Here is a 13,008-nt window from a genome sequence, read left to right on the forward strand (position 1 = left end):
TCCGAAACTTCAAAAAATAGATGCAGTCATTTACAACAATTTAGTAAGTTCGTAATGAGTAGAAGCTTAATAGCGATACAGTCTATTTGACATCCTGAATCTAAAATTTCCGCTATACCTTGCTGGAATCCTACAAGTTGAGTATCACTGAAATAACCTCTCCTAAACCCAAACTCCTTTCTTCAAACCAGTGAGTAATTTCACAAACATGTCTAATATAATCTTAAAGAGTGCTTTCTCAGAGCTTATAAACAACACATGTCAAGTTGACTGGCCTGTATGTTTGTCACCCTCTACATTACTCTTTTGCAACGTAGTGTAGCTTACCCGAACCACCAGCCACGATGCATTTTATGCCTTATGTGTGGTATCACTGCTACCAATAATATGCCCCTGTCAGCTAGCAAGTGACTGTGTCGAGTATCAGTCGCAGTGTGAGATTCGAATTTTGGTCCTCGAGAGGGACCGGTGGACCCAAGCATGGCTGGTGGGAGAATGAGGCACAAAATGACTCTTTGAACTCGGTTACCTCAAGATTTTGCCCTCGCAGTAGAGATGGATAATTCTAAAATGAATTTAGCATGTAAATTTTAGGCTTTGACGCTTATCCCTGTTCTTTCCTATTTTTAAATAATGTAGTTAATGTCAATATTCCCGAGAGAGTACTAAAGCATGTATTTATGAATTTCAGGCGCTTTCTTTATGTCGCCTTCCGGGGCTAACCTAAGTATTCTTCTTCACTTGTATTTTTCCACTGACACGGAGATGTTCGAGTGGGTTTGTTTCGCTGGAATGCAGTTTTTCTAAACTTACCTTCTTCTTTAGCACTTTCAAATTTAAGATTTTCTTCCCACTGGTCAAAGCTGAGGTTGGGATTAGCCTCTGTTTAATTGGGATGTTGTACACTAGCAGGATATAACTACCTGATGTACGTTTATGGGTTTTCGTGTGGTTTTTACAATCCCTCCCGTCATGTGTGCACGGCCTCTCATAAATTTATCTTGGCCTTTTTCGAGTGATGTTTCGGACTGAGCACCTATTTACCATGAGATTAGCCCCTGAATTTTTGGTTGGAAAGACCCAATTATTATTTACTCTGTTGTGGCTCACCTTGATTTCTCTATGCGGGGTTTAAATGAGTGAATGCCACTCGAATATCCTTCTTGGGGTATTCATTTTACCAACCATACCCTCCAAAACTGGTAACGTAGTATAAGGGGCTTGCACGCCCATACAGTATATACTCATGTGTGCAATTATATGAGTAAGGATTCTGATAGTTTGCCCTTGAGCCTTTTAGACTTGGTTTATCCCCACTTATCCTAACTTAATTTTCTTGAATCTGGTACTTTCTCAGCTTTCTTAACATTTCTTATTATTACTGTGCTATTATCTATTTCCTGTTGATGTCTGCCATAAGGTCACCATTCACGTTATATGCTTTGCCTGTATGCCTTCACTTTATTTATTTATTTATTTATTTATTTATTTATTTATTTATTTATTTATTTATTTATTTATTTATTTATTTATTTATTTATATTTAATGTAAAATTTAACAAAGAACGGAAGAGCAGAGGTATATTCTAAACTTGATGTGTTTTTGCTTTCTTTACAACTACCTAATCCAGACCCCAAGCCCCGCTGCTTGCTTGTCCCGCTCCCATTACAATATTCATTCCTTCATCTATCCCTTTTGTTCTTACTACCTACACTACACTCACAAGCTGCGCTTCTCAAGATGTGTCCTATCAATTTCTTTTTAGGTCAAATTTCGTATAATCGTTCTTCCTTCGCCATTTCGACTCACTATCTCCCACCTGCGTTCCAATCTACCCATCTCACTCCCAGCACTCGTGTGCAACGTGGTATTACAAAAGCTTCTATTCACTTTCTTTGTGTGATAGTTACTGTTTATGTTTCACTTCCGTTCAATGTCACGCTTCGTACAAAATCTTCCAAGAATATTTTTCATGTGCATATCTACGTTTGAAGAGAGCCTTCCTTGGTTTCGCTAGTCTGAAATTTATGTACTTCTTACTTCTGCCATCGTCAGTCACTCTACTGTCCAACTAACAACATTCATCAACGTAATCATTAAAGATAAGGCAGTAACGACAACACCGAAATTAGAAAGACGAAAATCTATTTGCGTTATTGTCGTTTAGAATGAGTAACCGATAATCCAATATGTTAATTTAATTTCTCGTGACTATTTCTAGCCGAGTGCAGCCCTTGTAAGGCAGACCCTCCAATGAGGGTGGGCGGCATCTGCCATGTGTAGGTAACTGCGTGCTATTGAGGATATTGTTATATGTGGTGTGTAAGTTGCAGGGGTGTTGAGGAACAGCAGAAACACCCAGCCCTAAAACCATTGGAATTAATCAATGAAAGTTAAAATCCCCGACCCGGCCGGGAATCGAGCCCGATACCCTCTGAACCGAAGGCCAATACGTTGACCATTCAGCCAACGAGCAAAGCAAAGCAAAGCAAAGCAAGGTCATCTCCGTACAGGTCTTCAAGGCCCTTGGAGGGATGGAAGGTGAAGGCTTCCACTGTCCGTAACCTCGGCATTTCATGGGGTAGAGTGGTTAGCTCTACTCCCGGCCGCCTTTGCCCCCAGGATTTAACCTGGTACTCATTTTTGGTGCAGGCTGAGTGAACCTCAGGGCTATATGTACCTCCGGAAGTGGAAATCTCGTTTCTTAAATTTTTCGACTTCCTGGCGGGAAATCGAACCCACGTCCTTCCGGATGAACCGAGCACGCCTTTACCACCTCGGCCAGTCACTCTCTATGTGCCAATACTAACAGGAAATCTATGAATTGGTTATAGTCGATTAATACCCAAAACAATGTTTAATTCTGAATTTGACTGTTTTGAATTTTTTAGATAACCATTAGACTTCAAATTTTATAATTTCTACTGTATTCTTTCAAAATTGAACATTTTATATATTCCAAATATTTTGGGCAAAATTACAACAGAACATGAATAGTTCTATCCCGGGGAGCCTCTGAAAGTCATCAGACAGATACACAGACAGCACATTTGTGTTCGTACGGGTAGACCATAAAGAAGTTATTTAATGCTTTCCATTTGTAATTTAGTAGTGATTTGGAAGTCAATTACGTTGTTAGGAAGTGCTAGTTGTTTACGATATTACCCATCAGTCGGTGCTTTATAATTTAATTATTAGGGAACATTGCTCTGTAAATCCAGTACTAATCGCTTAATTAATTACCATTGTTAGCTTTTATTGGTGTGAGCGTTCCACGCAAGTGACAATGCATCTAAAAGTTCAATCAGAGCTCGTATGAATGACTGACACCATCCAATTGCACCGCAAATATCCTACGTGAAGTGAAATAACCATACTGCCATTTGCCATTTTCTAAAGTGATTTATTTATTTATTTATTTATTTATTTATTTATTTATTTATTTATTTATTTATTTATTTATTTATTTATTTATTTATTTATTTATTTATTTATTTATTTATTTATTTATTTATTTATTTATTTATTTATTTATTTATTTATTTATTTATTTATTTATTTATTTATTTATTTATTTATTTATTTATTTATTTATTTATTTATTTATTTATTTATTTATTTATTTATTTATTTATTTATTTGGTTGGTTGGTTGGTTGGTTGGTTGGTTGGTTGGTTGGTTGGTTGGTTGGTTGGTTGGTTGGTTGGTTGGTTGGTTGGTTGGTTGGTTGGTTGGTTGGTTGGTTGGTTGGTTGGTTGGTTGGTTGGTTGGTTGGTTGGTTGGTTGGTTGGTTGGTTGGTTGGTTGGTTGGTTGGTTGGTTGGTTGGTTGGTTGGTTGGTTGGTTGGTTGGTTGGTTGGTTGGTTGGTTGGTTGGTTGGTTGGTTGGTTGGTTGGTTGGTTGGTTGGTTGGTCGGTCGGTCGGTGACTCACTCAATTAATTACCGTAGTTAGTCTGTTATTCAGTCAACCTGTTAGTTTTGGACGTGGTATTGATGTGACGAATCGAATACGTAGTTGGTAATAGAATTTGTTTACGTCGCACCGACACAAACCGGGATTATGGGGAAATGGAATAGAGCAGAGATTGGACTGTGAAGGGACCAAGTAAGGCCTTAATTAAGGTACAGCCTGGTGTGAAAATGGGAACCTACGGAAAACTACGTACAGGTCTGATGACAGTGGAGTTCAAACCCACTATATTGTGAATGCAAGCTCACAACTACTTCGTCAAATCGAGTAATTCATATTCGGAAACTCTACCAATTCGAGTTTAGACTCGAGTTGACGGGTTGACCAGGCAGGACCATCGCAATAACTCGCAGAATATTCACAGAAATTAGTCGAATTCGTGGTATAACTGTGTTGGTCATTTGAGGCATGAAAAAGGAGGCGTATTAATAGTATTACAGCCAATATTGAAAAAGTTACCGCTTACAAAAGACTAGATAGGCCTAATGGATTTACTTTATGAAGTTAAAAGAGCCATGAGTAAGGTTAAATATCCTACAATTCTCTTTTTCTTGCAGAAACAACTGATACTTCCAAAAAACAACGAAAGGGAAGGGATGCCATTTTGGTCGGTGTTTGCCTGTCTGACAGACACAAACCACTCTATTTCAAGGTATGACAAAAACCATTATAACTTATTATGGCATCATTTGATTAACTGCTACGTCTCCGATGTTTTTCTTTTTTGTATTCAAAGTGAAATAACACACACACACGTTAGAACTACATTGTTCTCATTCTTTCAGCTATCCGACACCTATAGCCTGTCTCAGTGGATGTCATCGCTACGTCTCTTGCGGATATCCTGGGTAATGAAAATCTCAAATGCCGAGGTCCTTCGTAGGATGAAAAAGCAAAAAAGAACTACTGCTCACCATAAAACAGAGCAAAACGCAATATCTAGGACATATCATGAGAGGTGAGAGGTATCAGTTATTACAGCTTATTATCGAAGGGAAGATACAGGGGAAGAGATCTGTTGGGAGAAGAAGAAATTCATGGCTGAAAGACCTTCGAAGATGGCACTGCTGTACTTCGGAAATGGCATTCCATTCTGCGCTGTCAAGATCAGAGCTAGTTACGTGGATCGCCAACCTCCGCTCGGAGACGGCGTCTTAAAGAAGAAGAAGCCACCAGAATCTACTAGAAGTGAAAGCGTTCTATCAACATCGAAAAGTTACGATGTGCGACGTACCAACTCCAAGGTCTTCGCCGCTTCCATCTCGAACAAACTAAGCAGACTCGAAAAATATCACCTGAACAGACCAGCGATAGGAAAACGAGATGAGGAAAGGCTTCGTCTTCTACCACTGGTTCAACATATACATCGTCGAACTCCATTCTCAGCCAGTCATCTGGCTCTATTTTCCAAGGTATCCAACCACTTCAGTGCAATCTAGAAGAGGCTAACATGATTAGTTCGTATCATTTACCATGCAGGTCACCGGAGCAAACTGCTGCGTTACGCCCAGGCTGCCAAGAACCCGGCACTGGCATCCAACATCCGCCAACGAAGTGTTGTCCATTCGCTAGCACTGTCATCAGCTCCGTTCTATGTGGAAAAAATCAGATTCATTGATCCGGACAAGGCTAACACCAGATCTATCTATTGGATCTTAACCAGGAACTACGCCGAATACGACATAGAAATCCAGCGCACAAATGATGGATATCCTATATTAAAAATTCAAAGCCATTTCATGTCCAGCTCACTACTACCATTGGACTCAATCACTTCGGAAAACATGCCAAAGCCATCAATATCACTCAACAGGCTACAGCACGGCGACCAGCCCCGCCAGCTCGACATAAGCCCATTCACACCGTCGGTCGTGGTGTACGCAGTTGATCGAGATCGGACCGATGACGAAGTGGCGGCCCAACTGCAGATGGAGAGTCACCAGATCTACAAGATGGTGCGAATCCGTATCGAACGTAGACTAACTTCCGTCATCCTCATCCTCTCGAAGAACATCACCACCCTGGACACCCTCCTACGCGACGGAGTCATCTACCGACGTCATCGAGTGGACTCTTCCCGTCCGGCGCCGCCGCAGAAAATTAGCTGTGGGCGGTGCTAACAATAAGGCCACCCACCTAGCCAGCCATGCATCTAGCTCTAGGTATGTGCCATATGCAGTCAGGAACATCCATCAGGGAGTTGTCCTAATAAGGCTTCCCATAAGTGTCTCAATTTTTCCCAACCTTACCCTTCTTTCCCCTACCAGTGCGAATCCCGCCTCGCCCCTGAACCTTCCCAGTCAGAATATTTTTTTTGCTACGGGCTTTACGTCGCACCGACACAGATAGGTCTTATGGCGACGATGGGATAGGAAAGGCCTAGGAGTTGGAAAGAAGCGGCCGTGGCCTTAATTAAGGTACAGCCCCAGCCTTTGCCTGGAGTCTGAATCTGTCATTCCTGTAATTTCTCCTCCCTACCCGCCCCGTGTTCTCAGAACATTATACGTTTTGTAAATGGTATTCCAGAATTTTCTCCCCTCCCATCGCAGTCATATCCTTACCCAGGTCCAGCTTGCAACGCGGTTGGTTTTTACTACGCATATCGACATAGCATACGCGGGGAATAAAAAAGGAATTTTGCATTTTTCTCCCCTAAATGCAGTCCCATTGATAGGATAAAATGTTCAAGCTATACTATACAAATATCAGATCTCTAAATGCCAACCGTGCTCTTCTGGACTTTCCCTTTATCTGTACGACCCGGATATATTCGTCCTAAACGGAATTTTTCTATCCCCTCTACAACAGCCTCTCTTTCTCAAATATAAATGTTTCCGAGCTGATATACACGGAGAAGGTCGTGGTGACGTGGCTGTTGCAATTAAACGTCATATTACCAGTAAACTTCACTATTTCAATTTTAGTAACAATTTTTCGGAATATTCAAGATTCGAAACTTTTCTACCTAATAAACCATCCCTTACCATCGTAACGCTTTACCTTTCACCTAGAACACCACCTCCTGTAGAGCTGATCAAATATGTCGACTCAACATTCAATAATTATATTTTCATCACCGACATTAACAAAAATTCTTATAACGCGACTAACTTAATTCTAATGTATCTACTAAATTATTATCCGGATTCCGGGGCATACAGATTCCTTTCCCTTTCATATCAACCCCATATCAAATAACACTCCTCTGAGACCCTTAGCATTTCCCCACTCCAAAAATGCTACCATAGAGAATTTTTTACATGTTGATTTTGCCAATCAATCAATCAACACTGATCTGCATTTAGAGCAGTCGTCCAGGTGGCAGATTCCCTATCTGTTGTTCTCCTAGCTTTATCTTAAATGATTTCAAAGAAATTGTATATTTATTGAACATCTCCCTTCGTAAGTTGTTCCAATCCCTAAATCCCCTTAATATAAACGAATATTTGCCCCAATTTGTCCTCTTGAATTTCAACTTTATCTTCATATTGTGATCTTTACTACATGTAAAGACACCACTCAAACTTATTCGTCTACTGGTCTACTGATATCATTCCACGCAATCTCTCAACTGACAGCTCGGAACATACCACTTAGACGAGGAGCTCGTCTTCCTTCTCCAAAGTCTTCCTAGCCTAAACGTTGCAACATTTCTGTAATGTTACTCTTTCGTCGAAAATCACCCAAAACAAATCTAGCTTCCTTCCTTTGGATTTTTTTTTCCAGTTCTTGAATCGAGTAATCCTGGAAAGGGATCCATTCTCCGGAACCATACTGTAGTTGCTGTCTTACCAGAGATTTATGTGCCCTCTCCTTCACATCCTTACTACAAGCCCTAAACACCTTCATAACCATGTACAATTCCATTTATGTGATTACCCCAATGAAGATCTTTCCTTATATTAACACCTAGGTACTTACAGTGATTCCCCATAAGAAACCTTCACCCCATCAACGCAGTAATTAGAACTGAGAGGACATTTCCTATTTGTGAAACTCACAACCTGACTTTCAACCCCGTTTATCATCATGCCATTGCGTACTGTCCATTTGACAACATTATTCAGGTCATGTTGCAGTTGCTCACAATCTTGTAACTTATGTATTACGCTACACAGAATAACATCATCTGCAAAAGGCCTTATCTTTGATTCCACTTCTTTACTCATATCATTTATCTTTATATATAATAAAAACATAAATGTCCAATAATACTGCCTTGAGGAATTCCCCTCTTAATTATTACAGGGTCGGATAAAGCTTGACCTACTCTAATTCTCTGAGATCTATTTTCTGGATATATAGCAATCCATTCAGTCACTCTTGTCTAGTCCAATTGCACACTTTTTTTCCAGTAGTCTCCCATGATCCACCCTAACAAATGCCTTAGACAGGTCAATTGTGATACAATCCATTTGACCTCCTGAATCCAAGATATCTCCTATACCTTGCCGGAATCCTACAAGCTGAGCTTCAGTGAAATAACCTTTCCTAAACCCGAAATGCCTTCTATAGAACCAGTTATCAACTTCGCAAGCATGTCTAATATAATCAGAAAGAATGCTTTTCAAAGCTTACATGCAATGCGTATCAAACTGACTGACCTGTAATTTTCATCTTTATGTCCATTACCCTTTCCGTTATATACAGGGGCTACTATAGCAACTCTAAATTAGCTCCTTCATGCAAACAATATCAAATAAGTACTTCAGATATGGTACTATATCACAACCCATTGTATTTAGTATATCCCCCGAAATCTTATCAATTCCAGCCGCTTTTCTAGTTTTCATCTTTCGTATCTTATTGTAAATGTCGTTGTTATAATAGGTAAATTTCAATACTTCTATAGTATTAGTCACCTCGTCTAACTGGACATTATCCTTGTGATCAACATCTTTACATGCTGCTGACTGAATACTTCTGCCTTTTGAAGATCCTCGCATACACACTCCCCTTGTTTAATGATTCCTGAAATGTCCTTCTTGGGACCTGTTTATGCCTTAAAGTACCTATACATACCCTTCCACTTTTCACTAAAATTTGTATGACTGCCAATTATGCCTGCCATCATGTTATCCTTAACTGACTTCTTTGCTAGATTCAATTTGCTGGTAAGTTCCTTCAATTTCTCCTTACTTCCACAGCCATTTCTAAGTCTATTTCTTTCCAATCTGCACCTCCTTCTTAGTCTATTTACTTCTCTGTTATAATATAGTGGGTCCTTACCATTCCTTGTCACCTTTAAAAGGTACAAACCTGTTTTTACATTCCTCAACAATTGCTTTAAACCCATCCCACAGTCTGTTTACTTTTTTATTTACCATTTTCCACCGATCATAGTTACTTTATAAAAACTCCCTCATGCCTGTTTTATCGGCCATATGGTACTGCCTAATATTCCTACTTAGATTACCTTCCTTTCTATCACATTTATTTTTAACTATGACAAAAATAACTTCGTGATCACTAATATTCTCTATTACTTCGGTATCTCTATAAAGCTCATTTGGTTTTACCAGCACCACGATCAGAATATTCTTCCCTCACTTTCTGAATTAGCTGTCCTTCCCATATTAACTTATTTGCTATTTTTTGGTCATGCTTACTGTCGTTCGTATTACCTTCCCTATTGACATTTGGTAAACTGAGATTTCCCGCTACAATTACATTCCTTTCCATATCGTTTCCCACATAGCTGATTATCTTATCAGATAGTTCTGAATCAGCGTCAACGCTACCCTTTCCCGGTCTGTACACTGCAAAGACATCAAGTTACCTATTATCTCTAGAGATCAGCCTTACACCTAGAATTTCATGTTTGTCGTCTCTAACATTTTCGTACCTTACAAAGTCTTCTTTCCCCAGAATGAATACTCCCCCTCCTACCATTCCTATCCTATCTCTACGATACACACTCAAGTTTTGTGATAAAATTTCTGCATCCATTATATCATTTCTCAGCCATGATTTAACTCCTGTTACAATATCTGGTAAGTATATATCTATTAAATTACTTAATTCTATTCCTTTATTTACAATACATCTGAAGTTCAACACTAACATTATTATGGAATCCCTACTTGGCTTCCAGATCCCCGTACCCTTATCACCGCTCCCTGGACCACCCCGTTTCCCTGAATGTTCCTCCCTATAACCCTTCTAAACAAATGTCCTAACTTATACGTATCTTACGGTTTAAGTGAAGGCCATCTGAGCGCAGATCCCTACCGCATACCCTCCCGTTAGGATCTAGAAATCTCACTCTCATTTTTCCACATATCCACTCCATAGTCTCATTTAAATCCCCAGCCACCTTGGGGATCACCTCCCTGACCGTATTTCCATTCCAACTTTTTCCTATACCACGCGCAGTCCACAACCCCGACCCCCAACTAAAGGCGTATTCCTAGACCAACTGGATAACATATCGCGATAAAATAAACGAAATTCTTCAATCCCCCATCTGTACTTCCTTCCCTAACTTTATCCTAGTAGTTAGTTGGACGTAAAAGTCAATAACATTATTGTTATTCCTGTGTAGGGAGCCAAGAATAAGGGCCGAGAGGATTCGTCGTGCTGACCACATAACACCTCATAATCTGAAGGCCTTCGGACCAAGGAGCGATCGCATGGATCTGTGCGCCATGGGGTTTTGGTTTTTTATTATTATTATGATTATGATTATTATTATTATTATTGTTATTATTATTATTATTATTATTACTAACCTTCTCCTACTCATAGCACAAGTCGAACATGCCCTTAAAATAGCTGACAATATCCATATACCCCGTCACGCAAAATACCGTACTAAACGTCCCATACCCCCTAAAACACTCGCTATCTCTCCTGAAACTTGCTCATGACTATCAGTTTCCCCACCTTAGGACCCTGGACCCGACGACTTTACTCCGACAAAAACGGAAACTCTGGAACGTTCGATCCTATATCAAAGCTATCAAGCGCAAACTGCCGACTGCCGCATGCACCGACCTCTCAGACGTGCAGAATTCACGCACATTTTGGAACACTTGCCGTAGACTAATAAAATCTCCTCTCTCAACCCACCCCTCCTACCACCGACAAAGAAGAATCTGACGTATTTGCAGATTGCTACTCTACTTTGTATTCCCCTCCCCGTTAGATCACCCTTACAAGTTGCTTTACGTCGCACCGACACACACTGTAGGTCATATGGCGACGATGGGACAGGAAGGGGCTAGGAGTGGGAAGGAAGCGGCCGTGGCCTTAATTAAGGTACATCCCCAGCATTTGCCTGGTGTGAAATGGGAAACCACGGAAAACCATTTTCAGGGCTACCAACAGTGGGGTTCGAACCCACTAACTCCCGAATATTGGATACTGGCCGCACTTAAGCGACTGCAGCCATCGAGCTCGGTTATAAACACCCTGATGAACCTACTATTCTCCAATACTGCGACCCTAACCTGCCACAACTCCAATCCTCCTTTCTCCATTTACGTGACGTAGATTTTATCCATCCTTTAAACGCACCCATCACCCCTCAAGAAATATTCAATTTCATTCGCCACAAACGCAATACTGTTCCTGGTTCTGGTCACATTATTTACCGCTACATTCGCGAAGCTCCCATGACCCTAAACCACATCCTCTGCTCCATTTATAATACCAACCCCTACTCCGATATGTTCCCCGAGCACTGGGGTCATGCCATCATCCTCCTATTCCTCAAACCTAACAAACTTCCTTCAGATATCAAATCCTACCGGCCTATCTCTCTCCTACACGTAATTTCAAAGATTTTCGAAGGAATCCTATGCCAAAGACTCTCCCACTATTTACATTCACTTAATCCCCTTCCATCCTCCCAAGCTGGCTTCCGAGCTCATTTCCCTACACAAGATCACCTTTTTTACATCACTTCCTCTCTCGCCACTTATCTAAAATCCCACCGTTCCACCGTCGATACCGTCTGGCACGAAGGCCTTGTTTAAAAACTTAATTATCTCCCCTCCCTACTTCTTTCCTTCTATTATTTAATTATCTTAAATGTAGAACAGCTACTATTATTATCAACGATACCCGTTCTTATACTTTTCCTATAACGTCCGGAGTAGCTCAAGGTCCTCCCCTCTCCCCCTCCTGTATATCCACCATACTTGTGATATCCCCCACCCTGACCTTCATCTTAAGACTGCATAAAATTACAGAACTGTAACACTCCAAAATATCTGGGCGAAAGCCTTAATATAACTCTCACATTCAAGAAGCACCGCATTATTGTAAACTCAAAGTATCAGTAAGGAATAGCCTACTTCGTAAATTGGCTGGTTCACAGTGGGATAGTCAACCGCAAACCTTCCGTACATCTGCAATGGCACTTTGCTATTCCGTCGGAGAATATGCATGTCGGGTTTGGTATTCATCATCCCATGCCAGACAGGTGGATGTGGCCCTCAACGAGACATGCGGATAGTAACTGGCTGCTTAAAGTCTCCTCCAGTTGACAAACTCTATTGTCTTCCAGGAATTGCTCCACCTTGCGTTCGAAGGAAAGTAGCTGCGGACAAGGAGATGACTACAGTGGAGCAAAAAAAGTACTCATCCCCTGCATCATGCCCATACACTTCCAGCCCGAAAATACAGGAATCTCTCATTAATGCAGAGAATTCAGTATATCAATACATACATAATCAGTAAACTGGGATAAATGGGTCAAATCCTACCTCTGTCCCGGGCATCATGTATTTCGATAATGTCTGCTATAGGATGGTACATATGGCAAGGTTCAATCCTAAGGGTGAATCGTGATACTTTAACTCTGTCAAGATCTGCTGGTGGATTAGGACTCAAGAATATCCAGAATCATGTGACAGCCTTATTTCTCAATCGACACATAAAATTCCTTATTGGTGAAGGTCATCACCAGTCTTCATGACATCAAGGTGGCAAACGTTCTGCAACTGTCACCTTTCTTGGGAAGACGGGGACTTTGGCTTTCCAAAGGTGTACTCTTGCAGTGTCTATGATGCGAGTAAATTCGCCCCTCATG

This window comes from Anabrus simplex, chromosome 7, assembly GCF_040414725.1.
Source record: "Anabrus simplex isolate iqAnaSimp1 chromosome 7, ASM4041472v1, whole genome shotgun sequence".
NCBI classification, from domain to species: domain Eukaryota; kingdom Metazoa; phylum Arthropoda; class Insecta; order Orthoptera; family Tettigoniidae; genus Anabrus; species Anabrus simplex.